This window comes from Mya arenaria, chromosome 7 (assembly GCF_026914265.1).
Source record: "Mya arenaria isolate MELC-2E11 chromosome 7, ASM2691426v1".
Classification (NCBI taxonomy): Eukaryota; Metazoa; Mollusca; class Bivalvia; order Myida; family Myidae; genus Mya; species Mya arenaria.
Window position 1 is genome coordinate 44,170,912 of NC_069128.1, and position 9,938 is coordinate 44,180,849.

The following is a 9,938-nucleotide window of genomic DNA, read 5'->3' on the forward strand; positions in this document are numbered from 1 at the left end:
TTTGTCTTGCTTTTTGATTAAAAGGTTGTTGTTTTTTACATCTGGTGGGAAATAAAATTTCACGAATAAACTAGTGTTAAAATTTTCTAGATGTTTGAAGGCCCAATATGTTATGATCTCTCATAACATTTTTGACATTAAGTATATTCTGAATTAAGCATTGAAACAGTCAAAACCAAATTTTCATAGCAATGGACTTTCTTAAAGAAGTTTGAACTTATCAAGTTGTTATTAAAAACAAATGACTTCTAACCATCAAATAATATTTTACATTTATATATGAATACAATTGAAACAATTAAAATGATTTTATTATATCATTTATATAGAATGCCATCATGAGGGTATTAAATTATTCACATATGTTAATATGCATCTATTATTAATTTGTATAGATTTATCTAAAAAAAATGCTTGCAATATGTACAGTGTCAAATTATGTTATTAAAAACAATTCAGTGCTCTCAAAAGCACAATCAATGTTTTCTGTACTGAAAGTTGGATCTTTAATATTACATATCAGTTCAACAACATACAAATAGTGATCTTGGATTCTTTGACAGTCAAAACACCATAACTACTATATACTGAGCTGATTCTTCTTCAAAAAAAATCATGTAATAAATGAAACCGAACAAACAAGCAAAAACTGAAAGTATCTGGTTTTAAATAATAAATTTGGCACAAAATTAACAGAACAGAGTTTTGCAATTGTCTTTATGATGCTCAATTATTACATTTTTGTTGTAAATGTCACATTTTGTATTATTAACACACAAACAATTTTGACAAGGGTGACTTACATCTGCAATCTCTTGAAATATGGAATTCTGTGCTGCATTCACTCCAAGTGTCAGATTGTTTGACCATTTAAGGCTGCTGGCACATCAGAATCTGCAAATGACATTAATGCAATGTTTTTAACAGAATAAAAGTACTAACAACTACTGTGAAGGTATGCCAGTAAACAATTATTTGAAGCATAAAGCAGTTCTATATGTAGTCATAAATTTGATATAGTCACATAGTGTTATTCCATGGATTCAAAGATCAAGACAAAATAGATGAAATATATTAAGTTTAAATATTTTACAATGCGTATTTAACAACTCCAAGATAATTAACTACAAAGAAGAATTTTGGAGGAGTCAGAAATACACTTGCTTGGAAATGGATGGAGTCCGAAGGACTCCACCAGCATTTTGAACTGGGCCATTGCATCCCATATCCCAATGAAATACAACATGTCGAATTTTGATACTGATATTTACATTTATTTCAAACTACATTTCCGCGAAAATAAATTGATTATGCAAGATCATTTTCTCTTTATTCTTTCTCTCGTTCTTCTCAACGGTGTGTAAATTAGAACAGCTACCGTAATCTTACTTTATACGACAATGAATGCACAAATAAAATAGTTCCTTATTTATATGTTTATTTTCTATTTTTTCAAGGTCAATTATATAATAAATACGTACTATAACTGTATTACAACTAGAAATATACAACTTGAGTGAAAAATAACAGTAACAAGAAAACAACAAAACTATCGCTACCTACAAATTCGTTTGTTAAGTCACGATATAGTTTTCAAATTAGAGAGAAATTCAAGTCAGTTTACTTGTTGAGCGTTATTTTTGAAGAATCAGTTGGTGTATGAATCATGTTGGAATACGTTGTTGGACAAAGCAACAAGTACATTGTCATTTCTTTGGAAGTAAACATTCAATGAGGATGAAACGTCTCTGTCGAATCGACAGTGGCGGTGGGTGGGGTAAAGTGGACTTTCGCGGAAGGAAAGCCAGAGGACGCGAGAATACTTAGTGTTGAACTGAGCTATTTCTTCTTGACGTTTCTGGGTGCACTACAATATGTAATTGTTTCATTTCCTCGATATCATGTTTTGTCAGATGCTTTATTTTTACCAGGTGTCAATTCCAAATTCCGAAATAAGTCGTCATCATTGTAATGTAATATTTCACCAACTGTTCCATCCATCTATACTAAAATCAATAAAATTATGGTTGCTTATTTTGTTTTAACTGCTTTACTGCAGATTACAGTTTTGCATGTTGCCAATAAGTTTACTACGATTTCATTGAAAAAAATAGTTCCGTTGTAAATATGCCCCGCCTATTAGTATTATCGCGCCCAATGACAGGACATAAGTATCGAATTAACGCACGCGATTTCGATGGGAAATGACATTGTACTTTATACAGAAATAATGTAAAATTGATAAACAACAACCATCGTTAGGGAATGAAGTGTTAATGTAAATATATAATGTTGAAATGTATGTAGAAGTATTGAAGGATAAGTCAAAAACCTTGATGTAACTGACACACTTTATATCCCATTTGCCTTGAGATATTTTTTGACTGTCTAAATAATTAGTTCTTAATGTAATGCGCAAATAAAAGGGCAAAAAAAATAGTTTCACAAAATCGACTAACACGCAGATGTTGTTGTTTAATTAGAAAATGATATAATATCATGGTTGCGACCGGAAATAATTTACTTCCGGCATGAAACAATGTCATTTAGGAATAAAACAAACAGAAAAGATAAACTTAAAAGAATCAAACCCGCTCAAACAATGCCTCTATTATGCTACGCATAACATGAAATCACTTTAATTTTAATTATCATATGTATAAATATATAATTGTGTAAGGGGGTGGGGGCTTTGGTTTAAACAGGCACTTTATTTTTTTTTGGAGGGGAACATCACATTCAGGGAGTTGGACCCACTTTTCGTCCTCACGAAAGTTTTCTTGCATACCCGACGTGTGTTTCCGGCCATGTTTCCTGGCTGAAACCCGTCCTACACTCCCCTATGATACTATTAGGTGAGCCAGGTTTAACAACGCGCATCGTTTTATTTCTTTTATTGTATGGTTTATAAACTGTATAATACGCTATTTCAATAAAGCACAAAAAGATATATAAGTATGCAATACTTTAAATTTAAATTGTAAATGAATTATCGTAAAAACGTTTCAGTTTTAGATGAACTTTTGACTTCAATAGTGATTTAAAATTACTGCTAATTACTAATTTATGACGTTTTAATTTATTTATGAGGTTAGTAATCAATGGTGCACGTGCTTTTTGGTGAAATGTACATAAATGGATTATCTCCGTTAATTTTTCCATCAATTCAATTTTTAGATATGCAAGAAAAAACTCATCGATCATGTTTTTCAGGTCAAAATATAAAAACCCAACCCTTGGACACGGTGCATGGCAAGCTTCGTTACTAGCTTACGCGCGTGCCTTCAGGTCTGATTTTTCTATCCGTACCAGAAACACACAAGTCGAATGTTGATGCTAGGCATCAAAGACGCAATTTAATGGGTTTTATTGAATATAATACGTGAACAATATCGATACCAGATTGGTCATAAAGTCATGTGATAATCCGAATAAACACGGACATAGCCGAACTATGACGGTTTAATCAACTTTCTAGAACGTAGTTACTCGGTCGTCTCCAGCATGCGTTAATTATTAACAGCAACAACAACTTTTAATGCATTCAGGCAATAATGCCTCTAACATACAAACAGCAAACAGGTAAAATTTAGCAAGAAGCATAAAAATAAAATGCGAACATAAAGATAAATCATTGTTAGTTAGTAATATTTGTTTTTGCAATTTCAGGCAGAATGCTTATATAAAATATGTTGTTATTAACAATTTGATAGAACAAAAATTTAAACAAGTAATTCACTCAAGTCCGAGTGTTTGTTTAACAGAAGTTAGATAGAGTAATATTTATCTGGTCGTGTATATCTTGAGCTAACTCGTGTTTTTGTATGTACTCAATGACTTGACACCCATGTGCTATTTGGTACTACAACCAACTTTCTATGAATGAAAAGTATTGTACATTTGTGAATGACATTCTAACCGTTGTTATACAGTAAAATATTTAGACTGGTACATTGCATTATCACCGAAAAACATATTGGTGTCGGGTCGATTCGGCCGAGATATCATTTCGGCCTACTTTTAGTCATTAATGTTTGTTTTAAATCGTGTGAATTACGCTTTGAACTTTCATTTTATAATCAGTTCAATTTAAATTGTGTAAATTTCGTTATTGCGACTTATGTTTGTTAGTAAAATCGTGTAAAATAAGCTTTTTACTTCCATTTTATATCACTTATAGTCAATTAATGTCGTGTTAAGGCACTTATATTTGTTATCAAATGTATAATCTAAACTATTATTCACAATATGCCCGTATATTCTCAAATGCTTATTTAATTACTACCACAGTGTGTATATAAATCACAGAAAGTAAATTTCTAAAATAACGAACTCGTATGACCGGCGACCAGTCAATACAAGAAAAAGAGAGAATAACTTTTTTTTCATTTCCTGTTTTAAACATTAGGCTTATTCTTTTTATATGACGTTTTGGAAGTTTTACACGCATCAAAACGATTATTGGCGACAACTTTTAAGTAAAGTTGAATAAGAGTTGATATCACTAACAAATCTTCTTTTTTCATAACTAAAATGTATCCGTATATACTTCCCATTGACAATTCCAAACATGTATCCCTATAGACGCGGCCCCAATGAAAGATACTTACAGTCCGATTTAATGAACCAGCTGCATAACTCCATGACCGAGGAGATTAGCAAGATATAATTATTGTTTGTTCAGAAGTTAATCGTTTTTATCCCTAATGACCCTTTATTCACTATGAGTCAAATTAAGTTCTTACCAGGGTTTATTCGTACAGTAAAACTGCAATTGCTCGAAAACCCCATTGACCAAGCTAAAACCTTGAGTGTTCTGTTGTTTTGAATGACCGAAATGTTCTATTTTAGTCTGTTATGAAATGTCTTAGAATGTATTTTCAATATTTGAAAATTTGTAAGTTTAGTTCGGCACCGAATATGTATTGCATTGTTCAAATTTCCCAGAGTTGAAATGCACTTATTACGTATAAGTAGTTAAAAAATAAACGGTGAAAATCGGTGAATAATTGAAAGTTATTGTATCTGTGGGTTTTTTTTCAGGTTAAACAGCTGACAGTTCACACAATTGTAAACCATGATCCTTTATGTCATGTGATTGTTCAATACAATGTAGCTTGCACTTATATGTATTTTTTTAAATAGCTAGTTACATATCGGGGGATTTTTCACTAAGAACCCAACCATGGACTGTGAACGCATGTTCGACCCCAGTTAGACATTTAATTGAGATTTGCAAAGCCTGAAATAGTGACACAACCGGTTTCAGGTGTAAAGTTTTTATTTATGTTTATGTCAAAACGAAATGCCATTATTCAGTTACGATGTAATCAAACGTTATCAACATGAGCAAGTTACTTTCTGACATGCAGAGGCGAATAAGACTGCATTTATTGTGGTAAGCTTACTTCATGCAAGCATTATGTTTTAAAGCTAGAAAGTGGATCTGAAAACTTAAATAACAGCGTTTTAGTGTAGCCATCAAAATCAATTGAAATTTTAAATAAAACAGTTATTAATCTAAGACAAAATAGAATGCGTCTGCAGAGTTAATCCCTTCAAGTTACGTGCCTTTGCCTTTCTACAGTTGTCTACTCTCTGAGGCCTAGAATCCAAGCTATATGAAACGAAGAAGAGTTCGAAGAGTGCTTTTGGTAATTCCAACAACCATCAAATACTTACCATAAATAACAAGCATTAAAACCCTTATATACAATACAAAAGCTAGTAATGCAACAGTCAATTGTTACCACGGCTCCCCCATATCCAGGGGTTAGTCCACTTAAATGACCGTCGAGTGGGGAAATGATGGTAGTTTAGTTTTCATGCTGAAAACAGAAGTAAAAGGACCTTATCTAGGATGTTCACGCGATGCTTGGGCATTTTGGGGGGATTTTAAAAGCAGTTTGTCTCAGCATGGCAGGGATGTTACCCGGGATTGGCTGAACCGACAGTTAAAGACCCGCTTTTCCACGGACCTTGGGGGCAGTGGTTACAATTGACTAGTGCATATTTTTTTTTAAGATGAAAAAGACACATAAGTATTCAATTAATACGACATAGATGTATAAAATTAAATGAACGCTGAATAATTTCTTTTTTTCTTCACAATTTGCAATGTTTACCTGTCAATTGATTAAAACAAACAGCAGTAAATAAGACAAGCCCAATCACTGATCATTTATTTCATTCAGTAATACATTAAAAAAGCGTTGTGAATCACGTATTTAGAAAGTACAGAAAGTAACGTTTCTTTTGTGTTTTTGTGTGTTATGGGTCATAATGCAGATCGATTAGAATATTTAAAAAAGGCCGCAGCCTCCAGATTGTTAAACATACTAGAAGATTTTGTTTAGCAGCTTAATTTTCCAAACAATCGTTGTGAAACCGTTACTTAACCGTTTAATATGATGCCAACTTACAAAAAATGAAAAAAACCCTGTGAATTAAAAGTAAAAATGGCAATATTTACATTATGTCAAAGGCGTATTAGAATAGGAATGGGAGAATTGGTATCGCACAGTATGACTAGTTAAAAGAAATAAATTTAAAGATTTGATTGTTTTCATAATAACGATTATCCCCTAGTTTTGGCTCATATATAAAACCATTCAATAAGTATTTTCCAATTTCCCGCATTTTGATGCGTGTTTTTTTATCACATCGCTTAGACCATAACCCTCTGTCTCGTAACAGGGTCTGTTTTTGAAGTTTTTTCTACTTGGCTTCATTGTATTTTTGACACCGTTTAATAAAGGAATTCATATTAAGATTTTGATAGTCAGCACGGCATTTTAATTTGATTGTTATGCGTTTAATCTGTTTCAAAGCAAAAAAAACACATGAATATTGTTTACCTGAATATCAGAACTTTCTTAGACTCATGTCAGTACTGTACACTTTCCTGTGTATTGATATACCTCTCATGTCAAACAAATTGACCAGATTCACAACTGTATCTTTTTCATCAAATAGAACAGAGTTTGCTTCCTTTAGTAGATCGCTAACACTTATCAACTCCGGAGTACTTGTGTACCGCCCTGCTTTGTAATCCTGCTCGATACATGATGTGCATGATGTATTTGAACTGTCACTAGCTTTACGTTTTTGGCTTTTATCTTCTCTTTTATCCATCAAAACCGAAATCAAAGCTCACATATTGATTAAATATTAGTTTATAATCCATTTACACTATTTTAATTGAACACAAATCTATTTAAAATCCAATTATTCCATAAAAACTGTCAGGAATTTTTTCACCTGTTACACCTGCATCACGTGACTTTGGTCTACAATTTAATTTTACCACCGTTTTGTATTACTATACTAGTAAATATGTTTGTTGAAATACATACATAATAGGATGCTTTACAACAGCGAAATCTTATTAATTGTTAATTTTGATATAGCAAACCAGTATATTTGCAAACAAAATGTATAATTCGAACAATGATAACAATATAATTTGCAAAGAAAGACATTCGCCACAATGGTATATGACTTTGAAAGACAGTTTTCAGTGAATATTCCAAGGCATGGAATATAATTTCATAAATAGACATTACTCAAACAGATAGCATATGCATGTCACAAAATATTTGCTCTGTTTCAGGCCAGAAAGCTTGAATGTGACGAAATAAAACAAAAGCTTGATAGTTCAGAAAAGGTCAGATGAAATTGAATGCATTGTATTTAGATTATAAGAGAAAAGAGAATCTTTTGTTCAAACGTTTCAACAATAACAAAATATTGCGTATTCAAATATTGTTTATGAGCGTGTGTTTTAATATTAAATGACAGACAAAATCATATCATATCAAAATATATGATATTTTATGTATGAAAATAAAAGTGAATGTAAAAGTTAGTGTTCATATACTGCATATCTTACCCTCTATGAATTGCGGCCAAGTCACACGATATACAACTTAGACGGTTATCAATTTAAATGCTTTACATCCGTTTAAAGACAGGCTGAGCAAAGACATATATGTGTGAATAATTGATGGCCACTTTTCATGGGCACTCTCTATTTTCATATAACGAACCAATATATTTGCAAAGAATTTATAAGCAGAACAATGATAGCAATAAATTTTGCAAAAAACCCCAAACATTCGCCACCAGGGTATATGACTTTGAAAGACAGTCTTCAGTATATATTCCAAGACACGTGACATAATTTTATAAATAAACATTACTCACACAGATAGCATATGCATGTCACAAAATATTTGTTCTGTTTCAGGCCAGAAAGCAGCAATGTGATGAGCTGAAACAAAAGCTTGATAGTTCAGAAAAGGTGAGATAAAATTGAATGCATTGTATTTAGATGATAACTTTATAAGAGAAAAGAGAATCATTTTTCCAAACGGTACAACAATTACAATATATTGCGTATACAAATATATGTTTATGAGCGTGTGTTTTAATATTAAATGACAGACAAAATCATATGATAGCAATATATATGATATTTTATGTATGAAAATAAAAGTAAATGTTAAAGTTAGTATGTATATACAGTATATCTTACCCCCTATGGATTGCGGCCAAGTTACACGATAAACAACTTAGACGGTTATCCATTTAAATGCTTTACATCCGTTAAAACACAGGCTGAGCATAGACACATATGTGTGAATAATTGATGGCCACTTTCCAAGGGCACTCTTTATTTTGATATAACAAACCAATATATTTGCAAAGAATTTATAAGCAGAACAATGATTACAATAAATTTTGGAAAAGAAAAACATTCGCCACAAGGGTTTATGACTTTGAAAGACAGTCTTCAGTGAATATTCCAAGACACGGGACATAATTTCTTAAATAAATATTACTCACATAGATAGCATATGCATGTCACAAAATATTTGCTCTGTTTCAGGCCAGAAAGCAGCAATGTGATGAGCTAAAACAAAAGCTTGATAGTTCAGAAAAGGTCAGATCAAATTGTATGCATTGTATTTAGATTATAAGACAAAAGACAATCATTTTTTCAAACGTTACAACAATAACAAGATATTGCGTAAACAAATATATGTTTATAAGCGTGTGTTTTAATATTAAATGACTGACAAAATCATATCATAGCAAAATATATGATATTATATCTATGAAAATAAAAGTGAATGTAAAAGTTAGTGTTCATTTACTGCATATCTTACCCTCTATGAATTGAGGCCAAGTCACACGATATAAAACTTAGACGGTTATCAGTTTAAATGCTTTACATCCGTTTAAAGACAGGCTGAGCAAAGACATATATGTGTGAATAATTGATGGCCACTTTTCATGGGCACTCTTTATTTTGATATAACAAACCAATATATTTGCAAAGAGTTTATAAGCCGAACAATAATAACAATAAATTTTGCAAAAAAAACAACATTCGCCACAAGGGTATATGACTTTGAAAGACAGTCTTCAGTGAATATTCCAAGACACGGGACATAATTTTATAAATAAACATTACTCACACAGATAGCATATGCATGTCACAAAATATTTGCTCTGTTTCAGGCCAGAAAGCAACAATGTGATGAGCTGAAACAAAAGCTTGATAGTTAAGAAAAGGTGAGATGAAATTGAATGCATTGTATTTAGATTATATGAGAATCATTTTTTCAAACGTTACAACAATTACAATATATTGCGTATTCAAATATATGTTTATGAGCGTGTGTTTTAATATTAAATGACAGACAAAATCATATTATAGCAAGAAATATATGATATTTTATGCATGAAAATAAAAGTGAATGTAAAAGTTCGTATGTATATACAGTATATCTTACCCCCTATGGATTGCGGCCAAGTCACTCGATATACAACTTAGACGGTTATCAATTAAAATGCTTTACATCCGTTAAAACACAGGCTGAGCAAAGACACATATGTGTGAATAATTGATGGCCACTTTCCAAGGGCACTCT